The following is a 12,300-nucleotide window of genomic DNA, read 5'->3' as shown; positions in this document are numbered from 1 at the left end:
AATTACCAAATGTTATAACTAAACTATTCTTTTAAGTGCTGTAATGAGCGAGCATGTCTCAGACTAATCTTCTTCATCTTACTTGGCCATGAGGTACTTCAGGATATTTCAGACATTTCTATAACCACATTTATTGCCTATTTCCAAGGGCTTACTTTTCAAAACATTACCATACCAAAATTCTTAAAATTCCCATCTGAGCTGCATTGTACAATGCTGAGAAGTCAGTGTAATACACATAGGAAAGAAAAGGAGAAGAAGAAAATGTACTTCCCGTGTAACAAACTTTTCAAAAAGCAGCTAGGGAAAGCTAGAATGAAATCAAAATGGGCTTTCAGTGTCCATTAAGACGAAACATCTAAATTTACAGGCATTTCCTGTCTGATCGTAACAACACGCAGAAAATTAAATACGTAAATATTAATTTCATGTATCACGTAAGATGAGGACAATGAAAAAAACAATGTTTACATTTATGGTTGACTCATTAGTGTTTTATTATGTGAAACACTAGGAGGCATCAGTTGGGTAAAAAAAAGAGTTCTTCTTTTGAAAAATGGTAAGAAATTAGCATAGAAGTTGTCAGCTTGGAAGTTTCATACTTCCAAATGTTAAGGGCTGTACGTTACAACTAAATTATGCAAATAGCTGAAGCTCTCTATTCTCACTGCTAAATGACATACTTAATAATACAAGGGACAGCTTTTAATTTCCCAACTATTTCCAAGCCAGGCTACTATGTTCACATGCACCATACAAAGCAGCTCTAAATCACATTACATTTCTAAAAACAATATAATAGAGGTAAACTAAGATGACTTACTTTATACTTTTTGTTAAATCTGCAAAGCCCTTACACGTTTTATGCACTCTCCTCTGCACATAAGCTCTTAATAGGGTAAGTGCAGTGAATTTAGGATAGTCCTAGGCACTCTTAAGAACTTTTAATTGCTATTATAACGTATCATCTAGGCAAAAGCGTTTTTTAAAAGTCCCCAAGACAATATCTGCTACATTTTAAACATATCCCCCCCCAAAAGCAGTGAATTAAGCAGTCTATTTAAAATTTTGTATAACAATGCTACAAGTGGCTCTACCTTTTGCTATAAAGTGATACGAAAACAGTAATGTCAAAATTGAGTTTTCCTTCCTTCAAATTGCATTTAACAATGACTAAGCAACAGAGTTATAGTTGTCTTATAAAATAATCAATTGAAATTGAAGTGTGCCTTGACATGCTGAAGCAATCAGCTTTTATCTCTGCCCAATCAAAATGACATGTGAACTGCCTAATCCTTCTTTTGTAAGGCACATAAGACTTTGTTGTCACTGTTGGTTTTGTGAATCGCCTCTATAAGCTGGTCTGATTTCCTAAAGATGACAGATCCTGGTGAATAGACAAGCTCTACTGCACTGCAGTCAATGAGACAGTGAGATTAAAGTGGAGGACTGAAGACACTAGCTTTTAATCACCTGTCCACATGCAACATTGACCATCAGCTCCGAGAAAATTACCTTAAAGCTGGTCAGAGGACCCAAATAATTACTTTTAAAAACAGAAAACTAAAATAAATAAATAAATAAATAAATTTCTTCAATTTTTCATTTGCACCATCAGTTGTGTTTACTGACCAGAGTTCTTCTAAGCCCACTTTGTTTCTGAAATAAAATACAAAACCGTACTTTCTTCCTTCTCAAATACCAGAACACCAACCCTGACCTTGAGTTTGAAGTTTTTCAGCTCTTTGGAATCATATATATAATTTTTGTTCTGTATTTTATACCTAAGTCGCTGTAAAGCCTAAATGAGGACATCGCAAAATCCCTCTGCTGCTATCATATAGCAAAATTTAAACATCTTAAAATATATCACAAATAGAAGTGCTTTGGTCATTCTTCAAAATGCTGAATCAGAGACTATAAACTCCTTGAAATTATGTAGCACCTAATTCGTGTTCATCTTTATAACCAGTGTTTTCAAAAGAATACCACTACACTTTACATGATTTTCGGATAAATTATCACGTAATTTAGAATAATGATGTCCAACAGGTAAAAATGGAGTCTATATATCAAAAACCAAATGCCTGTTCTTTCAAGCACCTAATAGCAGCTAATGTCTTCTTCCTCACTGAGAGGTAGAAAATATCCTTTGCTGCCTCTGAAGATGAACTGAACAATAAATTAACCTGCTACAGAGAAAAGTAGGATTAAAAGAAATTAAGTTGGCAGAAGTATCCTGTTCACAAGTCCTTCTCAGTTCCTAAGTTCCTATGTAGTTACATGTATCTAATAAATAGGGAACTATCAAAATCTTTCAGGGGTAAACTTTTGGAAAAAGCTTCAGAAAGCTTCATTTCTCTTTGTCTGTGACATTTTAGATGTTAAAAAAAAAAAAAAGTCCCATTTAAGAGAGGCATCCCTCCGGTTTTTAATACACATGTTGGATGTGCACAAATTAGGAGTGTTCACGGAAAAAAAACGAGAAGAAAATTTCTCATCCTATACTGGAAGCAAATTCACAGTATTTGTATGAATATTCTTACAATGCTCCAGAACCAGCAGCTCAGGAACATAACTCTGAAAGACTTAACCTTACACACTGTTCATCATTTAGTACCAATTTCTGTAAGGCTCTTAAGCCTAAATTTCCTTTATTCTTGGTCGAGTAATCTTAAGAGGATACAGACATATCTGTTTCCTACATTTATTTATAGGACATCAAAAGTGACATTCTTTACACCTCTGTCCTAAGAGAGCTATGGGACGGGCAAAGGGTTTAGGTCTCCTCAGGGCCTGATCCTGCAAATCGTTATTCCTGTGACTTGTTCCCTGCCACACAAGTAACCTCGGCGCTGTCAGTGGGAGTAGCTGTGGAAGAAGTCTTTGCATGAAGGAAGGTTTTTCATGCTCAGGTTCCAGAACTATCTTCTCACACGAGCAGGGCATAATTAGCAAAAGTGCAAACAGGCAGCGAGTTTTTAAAATGAAAGAATGTGCACTGCAAAGGAACAGAGACGCCCGGAATTAAGGGCCACTCTCTTGAGTTCTTCTTCAAAGAATTTTTCCATTACTTCCAAAGGGGACTTAAGTGTGAGCAGAGATTTCGGTATGAGAATCAATGTGAATTACGCATTCGTTAACAGAAAAAGCACAAGGAAAATAGGTGTTTTAATAAAACTGATAAAGTGAGAAAGTCTTGTAGTGGTTCTGGGTTTTAGGTTTGGGGTTTTTTTTTTTTGACCTGATACCTAAAATCACGTAACAAAAGCAGTTTACAAAATAACAAAACCCCAAAGTGGCCATTCGCCTGAGCGTTTGAACTGGAAATCAGTATGTATGTAAGACAGAGGTTAGGACTGGTTCACAGGTGGTTATATTTCCGTGCTCTGCCAAGCCTCCAGGGATTAGAGTTATTATACTCCATATAAACATCCTTACTTTTCAACCACAATACCCAGGAAAGTGCCAATAAAAGAAATCTAGTCACATTTGCATCTAATGTAATTATCATCCCTCTTGTAGTTCTTTTAAAGTAGAGGTATGAAACTAGGACATTTGCCATTAAGCTGATCATCAGATAGGTGCTAGGAAAATGCATTTTCTGTCAAGGCAATTTTTTTCCCCTGATCACCAGTAAAATACTGTCAAAGTGCCTTTCACTGCTTAATTCTCTTAAATCTTTTGTCTTAGGTTGCCTATTACAGCATTTAATTTCAGCATACAGGTACTTGCTAATAGCAATTATTATATACAATAAAGAAAATGGAACTCTTCTATAAAAGGCAATGCTTAGGTTCCCACAATGATTAGTTAAGTTTTTGTATTGCATTGTGCTGCTTTTCTTTTTCTTTTTTTTTTTTTTTTTCTCTCTTCCCTCTGGGAAAAGGAATTATTAGTTTATCTTTGTTTTGTTTTTCAGGCTGACAGGAGGTCACACTAAGTTTTATGGGAAACGCTAAGTATTACAGTTACATAATGCACCAACAGTCTGAGAAGTCTCTCATTTACATTAAACTTTATGCTAGGCTGTGAGTAACTGCACTGCAAGCCAGTTTTGCGAGGCTGATTAGGTCCTACTCTCTTGTGTTTAAAAATGTAAAGATTGCTCAGAGCACTATGTAAACACCAAAGCAGGCTATTCCAAAAGAGGTCTGCAGCCTATGGCTCGAATTCCCACATCTGCGCAAGGGGGTCTTTCCACCCCAAAATGCAGAGTATCCAGCTGAAAGGTGCACAAAGTTAAAACACTTGCAAAGCATGCATTACCTGAACTCCAGAACTGAAGAGCCCACGATACAATAAAGTTTAAGAGCATTTCACTCAAGCTGGACTGTGTCCTTAGTCTGACAAATCAGGGTGCAAGCACTACAAGGTCATAGCATTTGGTGAACTATTCAAGTCAAATAAGCTTTGAACACTTCACAATATCAAGCACACAAATGATGTAAACTAACTTCATCAAAGTTTAAACACTTATGACACTGACAGAGACAACTCAGCAATAATTTACTAGACAGTGATTTAACTGCGTTGCCTGTCTAAAAAAAGTTACTTTTAAGCGACTGATAGTGCAATCACACACTTAAAAAGTCTGCAAGCAACCTCAATCCCAGTCCACACACAATGACTGATACATTCTTCCAGCGCAATAGGAAATGCACACAGGGCTCCTGTATCGTGCCCACTATAACTTCATTCCGATGCTGAATTTCACGTGTACTTACATTATAAACATCTAGCTGTTTTGGATGGTCAGCCTAGTCCTTGAGATATTTTCCTTTCATAGGAAAAAGAAAAAATCCCTTTACTTCTTCCAGCCTGAAATATTCGCCACCTGGTTCAACATGCAGCCTCCTTGAATCTCACAGACAACCTTCAAAGTCAATCCAATAAGCAGGCAGAAGATGTCTGGTGTGTGTATATGTATGTGTGCGCGCGTGTGCGTGTGTGCAGCGTGGAGGAGGAGAAAGTGGCTGAGCTGCTGGTCGGATTAAAAGTAACCGGACTCGTCCTGAAAGCGTCCAGGAAGGAAGTGACAGCAGGCGAATGGGAAAAAAGGCGAGCAGCTCACAGCCTTTGTAGCATCGCGGAGGGGAAGGGGGGGAGGCGAGGAAGGGATTCAAACTACACGCCTGATGAGGTGTCCTTTTCTGCTTCGCTCCCTCTTCCTCCCTTTTCTTCTCCTTCTCCGTGTCTCTATTTCTCTCTCTCTCCTCTCTCTCTCTCTCCTCTCTGTCTCCTCTCTCTCTCTCTCCCTCTCCCACAATCCCAAACGAATGACTCTCTCCTCCCGAGCTGGAGAAATAATCAGTTTCACTCTTGCAAAAAGGGGGCGGGATCAGATCCCGAAAGCGTTTTAATAAAACAAACATAGAGCAGCAGCAGCGGCAGCAGCTCCCTTCCTTGCCCCTCTAGTCTAAACTAGATTGATAAATTACTCCACTACACTACTTTAATTATGTATATGGTATGCAGAATAAATCACCGAACATCAGCACCTCAATCAAGCACTTTTTAAATGATAATTGCATCTTGGGCGAATCAATCTTTCCATTCCTGACATTTTGCTAATTTTAGTTTTACGGTGGGGGTAATGGCATATGCCACACGCAAACCTAATGACAATCCTTTTATTATACCGAGCGAAGACAACACGGCGAGCCGGTGCGTATTTTCCCCCTTCTGGCGAGGTACAGCAGCATCGCTGCAAGGGCTGGGGAGGAACACGCAGCCCGGGCCAGCTCCGAGCGCCGCATCTGCGGCCGGTGAGCTCGGGCAGGGCTGGCCCGTTCCCCGCAGCGGGCGGCGGGGACCGAGCCGGCGTGCGGAGAAGCTGCGGGACGGTGGGGAAGGGGGGGAGGGGGGGGGCTCCGAAATGCCTGCCTCCACCCCTCCTCCCCGTGTCGCAACCCAAACCGCCCCTACGCCCCCCGAAACGCCCGCGCCCACCCGCGCCCCGCGGGCACGCACACCGCTCCACTCCCGCACCTCTCGGGGTGCTTCCCCGACGGGCCTCGCCGGGACCGGGGTGGGGGCTGCAGAGCCGCGGCCACCGCCGCTGTCGCGGCAGCGATGGGGCCGCTGACCCCTGCGCCGCCTCCGGAGCGGAGCGGGGCTGCGGCCCTGCGGCACTTCCACCCCCCTCCGCCCCCCAACTCCATCCCCCTCCCCCGGAGACTTCCTGCCCTTGCTCCCTGCCCCTTTGCCGGGCTCCTTCTCCGGAGCCCCCTCCGGCTGCTGAGCGGCCCAACTTCCCAAACTCGTCAGGCTCTCCGTGTCCCGCCGCGGGTGGCTTTTCCCCCCGCGGCGCGCAGCGCAGGAGCGATCCCGGTGGCAAAGTTTGGGGCAGCACCACCTTTCCCCCAGCCCCGGAGAGGAATGGCCCGGTAAAACCCCGCTCCCCTGCCCGCCCCGGGTCCCCCGGCCACGACCGGCTGCCGGAGCCCATCTCTTCTCAGACCTGCCCGCAGAAACGCGGCGTTCCCAGCTCTGTAAAGGGACAGCACTTCTTCTTCTCCTTTTTTTTTTTTTAAAAAAAAAATTTTAATATAGGTTCATTTGCTTTTAAAACCGGGCTGAAAGGACCGTGCTGTATGGGAGCCTGAATCCACGTTCAGCACACGCAGTAATTTGCCGGTAAAAGTGGACTCTGCAGATACTTGATTTAATTTCTACGTAGATAGCCAACTTTTACGATCCTCTGAGAGCAGCAGGGGAGTTTATAAAGGCACAGGCCATTATTTTTATGATAGATTAAGGCACTGGAAATAGGAACAGCACGCCGGATAAAAACGACTAAATTCAAACAACAGTGATAAGTATATATTTGGTTTATTTTAATACGAGTACTTGGTCTCGCAGCCTTTTCCCTTATAAACATCTCATTGGGCCACTGACCTACTTCCTAAGTTCTCTATCTGACAGTGAAAAAATGCCTCTTCAATTCAATACTTCTCAAAGCACGGATGCTCAAAGCACGGTCAGAGCAAAACCGAAGCTCAGGCAGCTCTAACAAGCACCCTGCAACTGCTCTCCGCGCAGATCCCTAGAGAATAATACCCCTCCAGTGACTTTCGGGTCTCCTCATGCCCTGCTGTATCTCGGCTTGACTCAAGACAGAGGATGGGCAACTCTCAAATGGGCAGTTTCATGCTGTAAATATACCCAGAACAACAACAGTAACGGCAATACTGATGTGCCCAGAGCCACCAGGCAGCCAGACACGAGCCAAGCACAGTGTATATACGGTGGTGAGAGGCACATATGCTCGGCAGTGTCAGCAGCAGAGCCCCGAATCACGTTGGGGAAGAAATACTTTCTCAGACTCAGGTTTGGCATGAAGCACAGCAGGGAAGAAATATGGAACAGTTACATAGGTTGTACCCTTGCTATGCCTCTTCTGCAGACAATTTCGGTCTCCCAGCACGGCACCCAACTATCCAGTAATATTCGTATTCCTCTTAGCAGCAAAAAATAGAAAACTGTGTGAAGACTTCACAGTTTTGTGCTCTAATTGAAAATGACTGTCATCTGCTTTATTTTGTGCCGGGTATGTTAAGCTTTCAGGTTTCTGGCTAGTTGGTAACACAGTCCTTCAACTGGCAAGACAGAACACGGAGCACTGCCGTTATCCTGAAAGCAATTATCAAGAGTAGGCAAGAATTTCAGAAAACAAAAGTACAAGGCAACTTAGCACATCCACTACCAGCTCCGTGTGGGCACTTGCGGCCTAATCTTTAAATAGTTGTGACCTTCACACACTGGAGTACCTTACAGCCATGCCAAGTTTTTGTCATGAGTACAATTCATCAAATCCATGTAAAGGACACCTCGATTTTTAAAACCGGGTTGGGATGCTGGATGGGCAAACAGACACAAGGGAAGGGATCAGGCTTCCTCGCTCATCTTAGGGTTAGATAAGGCATGAATTTATCCTGTGTCTTTTGAAGTGTTTAGGACTTTCTTTTTTCTTCTTCTTTTTTTTTTTTTTTTTTTTTTGTTCTTTTGCTGCATTTAATTTTAAGATCTGGAATAATTTCAAACAGTGAAAAACCTTTGTTCTGGTGTCTGTACTTGTACCGATGCTCCACAAATGCACCCTTTTCCAATTTCTGGCACGAGACTGAAGTTGACTCCTTTTTAATTTTTTTTTTTTGCTGTTCACAGGTCATGTGTAGGTCTGCTGACAAAACTACCTGTTTCTTAATCCATCACCTGAGGCACGCGCTGTTTTAAACAATGAGATACCAGTCAAAATGTAATAATCATAAGATCAGATCGCCGAAGTTTTGTTAAAGAGTGAAGTGAGTATCTAAGTATCTCCTTCCCTTACAACTGTGATTACCTCAAGGTAACATTTCCTTTGAAGATGATTATCAAAGTCGGTTTTTGTTCTTTTGTGGTCGCAGAACGTATCTTTCCCTTAGGAGAAATGAGATTGCCAGCTCACGCCTTTTAATGGCGTTTAAACTGAAAAGCCAGTGAGGTTACTATGAAATGATCCACCTCCTTTGCATCTTAACCCTGGGGTGGCTTGGTTTCTATTTTCTGTTTAAAGTTCTGCTCAACCCCACTCCACTCCACGCCTCGCTCTCTTCCACCACCTCCCTATCTTGTAAGAGCAACACAGTATAACACTTCTTCCCATGTCTGGCTGCTTTTAAACTTGGCCCACGCTGGGTGCAGCGCTTGAAGTGAGCTTTACAAAATTATTTTAAAGTGAGCTGGGGCGGTTGCCACAGCAACCCACCCTGAGAGAAATCGAGGCTATAGATTAATCTACCCCACAAGATTATTCAACAGTACTGTATTTGTTCTTCATTCATTCAGAATATTCCCTCAATCCATATGCTTTTATAATGAACAAAAGATGTAAACTCAGATAATTTCGAGGATAATAGGATATATATTCCAGGAGCACAATTCGAATCCTTTGTAAACCATCGCACGGAGCTGAAACGTACACGATTCTTTGCAAAATCATTTAATTGCAAAAAAAAAAATCAAATAATATTTGCAAGGTAGGCACAGCTGACACACGAACTTTAAATAAAATGGCATGCCATTACTAAAATGGTGTTGTACACATCAAGCAATGATTACAGGAAGCCTTTGTCGCAGGTGTACCTGTAAGTGCATAATACAGCGGAGCTTGCTCTCCAGGCTTTGCTTTTAACATTAAATCTGAAAACAATAAATAGTACTTTGTAATATTAAATGCAATAAATATTAAACACTCACCACATACACCCTCTTTATTGTCAAAATCATCCGCCTCCAATGCTTCACTTAATCTTTCCCATAGTAGTTACTTCACAGTTTACAATTCGTGTTCGGCACCTTAGTTTTTTAAAAAAAGCACAAAAGTAGCGTATTATTAAAATGCAAACCCATAGTACTTAAATATATTTAAATAGATTTATGAAACAACGTCTATAAAAAGAATACGAGTCTTTACTGATGTGCACTTAGGCATAAAGGGAGCATCACTCGCGAGCAACCTGACATTTTCAGGAGCTGTAATAAACTCCAAGTGAATTCTACCTCAGGGATGCTGAGCGATCAATAGAATTACAAAATTATCGATCCTCGGACCGTGCTCATCCTCCGACTGGCACTCTGGAAAATTATTTCTGCTTTTATGCGCGTTCTGAACGGCGCCGTTTCCTCGTTATTTAATAAATGCCAGTTCCAGAGCCCAGGCCACACGCTGGAGCCCTGGGAAGCTCGACATCGCTCCTCCCGCCCTTCCTTGAAGCGCGGATGTACGCTGTGCCACCACCACCCCCGGGGGATGCTTCTCCCCCGGGCTGTCCCGAGGGAAGGCCACGCTGAGTAACCCCGGGGACACCTTTTTTAACCCGGCTGCCCCTCTTCCCCGCGCACCTGTGGCGAGGGGGCTCCCCGCAGACACCTTGGTTCGGAGGGGCGACGGCTCGGGTGTCTGGCCTGACAAACCCCCCCACACACCTCCCCCCCCAACCCTTAGTCCCCCGGCCCGCACTCCGGACACACGCCGCCTCTGTGCTGACACCCTTCCCGCTCTCGGGGCTGCTGTTTTGTTTAGTTACTGGTTTACGGGCTCAGCGCGGGGGTGACAGGGAGGCACCGCCGCAGCAGGTACCCCCCGCGGCCGCCATCTCCCCAGGCAGCGCGGCCCAACGGCCGCCGCTCCGCTCCCTCCCCGCCCGTAGGGGCACAGGCCGAGACCCCGGGACGTGGCGTCCGGCTGCGGGTCCCCCCGCCCCCTCGGAGCGCCGTGCGGGGAGGTAAGCGGCCACGTGTGTGCGGGAAGCGGCCGGCGCTACTGCCGCTCCGGCAGCCACCGCCGCCTCCTCCCCGTTTCCGCGGGAAGGCGCTGAGGCGGGCGGGCGGGGGGTGGCTGGTGGTGGTGGTGGGGGGAAGGCGGGTGTAAGTTCGGCCGGGCGCCGGCTAACGCGAGAGCGGGTGGTCCCGCGGAGGGAGGAGGAGGAGGGGGGCGTGAGGGAAAGCGGTAGCGATCCCGCCGCGGTTGGGAGAGGAGCGGCGCGCAGCTCCGTGAGGCGGCGGCGGCGGCTATTTAAAACAGGACGGGAATAGCAAAGGGGCGGGAAAGTCCTGGCAGCAGGTTGGCCCCGGGGAAGGCGACGGCCCGATCTTTCCCCGCGGTGCCGTCCCCATCGCGCCCCCTCCGAAGTCGTTCCCATCACCCCGCCCGCCTCTCCGGCTCTTGGGAGAGGAAATAAATGAGTGGGCGGGAGACTGGAGGCAGGGCGCAGGCCTCGGAGTGCGAGGGACGGGGCGCTCACCGGCCCTGGGAGCCAGTGCCGGGCTGAGTCACGGCGAGGAGTGGGGCCTGGGCACTGGTGGGAGCCTTGCTTGAGGCCGCGGCGGGGGGGGGCGGCGGCTGGGGACGGGGCGCAGGTAGTGGTCCCAGGGGAGCTGGCCTGGAGCTCTGTCTCCCAACTCTATGGGCTCTTGGAAAGTTGCGTCGTTTTTCTAAGGGCTGCCTAATTTAATAATAATAATAGTAATAAAAAAGTATTTCATTTGTGCTCCCTCGCTGATCTGTCCAAGGGCCTTTGCAGGGGAGAGGCCGACTGCAGCAGGGAAGGAGGCTGCCAAGTGCACCCAGTCAGCAATGAAAAGGGGGTTTGTTTGTTTTGCCTAATCCACCCCGTTCTAGTAATCTGAAGTGTTTCATTGTTACAAAAGGCAGTTTCTGAAACTGCAGTTTGCGAGTTGGTGTTGCCCTTTAAATACCTCATAAACAGTTGTCCAAAGATTATTTTTATCTTAAGAGTTTTTCTCTCTCTCTCTTTTTTTTTTACTGTAGTATTTGGTTTGTTATTTTTTAACAGTGCTGTAAAATGAGATAGGAGGTACCTTCACAGAAAACTGTGTTTTCTTTCAAGTATTAGATACTACTAAAATTGTTTTAAATAGGCTAAAAATAGTATTTGTTGCTTTGTGAGTGACAACACCTACTAATATTAGGATGGGATTTGGAGCTGGTCGTAACCACTTGCCGTGTGCCATGCATGCTTTTTAGAAATGAAATGACACTTAAGATCTGTTGTTTGCCTGAAAATGAGTCTGGCTTCGCATCCGAAGGAGTTAACAGCCACAGGAACGCTGAATCTGGTGCTTGGCGTGGAACGGGGATGCTGTGGAGCTCGTGCGCCACTTCCACCGTCCCCTGAATGTTGAAATCCAATGCGCTCTGAGAGGTCTCAAATGAGACCCTAAAATGGAAGCTTGGCCCTACGTCAGTGGCCACCCAGCTTCTATTCCTGCCTCAGAATTAATCTTTGAATATGCTTTAGCTACAGTTCCTCTACCAGCCACTGTCTCTCTCTAAGATACTCAAATGTCCTCATCGTCCCATGACAACGTTCCACCAAATGTATATGGCTTATATATACATATATATATTTTAAGGGGGACAATACTTGTAGTCAGTGATCTTACTTAAGTGTAACGAAAGGAAGAATTTAACCTACTAACCTTTCCCCCGCTGAGATTTAGGGACTCCAAAAATGTGAGTCTAGACTTGCATGGAAGAAATGTATCAAGGGTTTTGAAGTTCTTAAGTGCTAGTCAGAAACTGGCAAGCAAAACTTGAGTCTCAGACAAACTCAGAAGCTCAGGAACTAGTTTTAATACCCCCGCACACCCCCCTGCCAAACCGATCTCTTCTGACATAAAGTTAATTAGGTGAAATTTCAATCTAAATGGGCTTTTTTTTTCATATGCAAAAATATAAAAATAGATCAAATACGAGTTTAGAGTGGAAATTTGGAATCAATTCCCCATCTT

At 44.9% G+C, this 12,300-nt stretch overlaps 1 protein-coding gene across 12 annotated transcripts in view; it reads right to left on the bottom strand.

Moving 5' to 3' along the window:
- The window catches only part of MEF2C (myocyte enhancer factor 2C), a 139,721-nt gene that overhangs the window by 119,848 nt on the left and 7,573 nt on the right, over nucleotides 1-12,300 (bottom strand). For 8 of the 12 annotated variants that reach the window (XM_084278351.1, XM_084278342.1, XM_084278339.1 and 5 more), the window contains exon 1: nucleotides 4,728-5,263. The gene's annotated coding sequence lies outside the window, so the exon portion shown is untranslated. The other 4 variants (XM_084278344.1, XM_084278347.1, XM_084278345.1 and 1 more) reach the window with 2 other exon arrangements.

The sequence above is a fragment of the Gallinula chloropus genome (genome assembly GCF_964237585.1).
Source record: "Gallinula chloropus genome assembly, chromosome: Z".
Lineage (NCBI taxonomy): Eukaryota > Metazoa > Chordata > Aves > Gruiformes > Rallidae > Gallinula > Gallinula chloropus.
The sequence above is the reverse complement of the archived record's forward strand: the minus strand, read 5'-3'. Positions and strand labels throughout refer to the sequence as shown.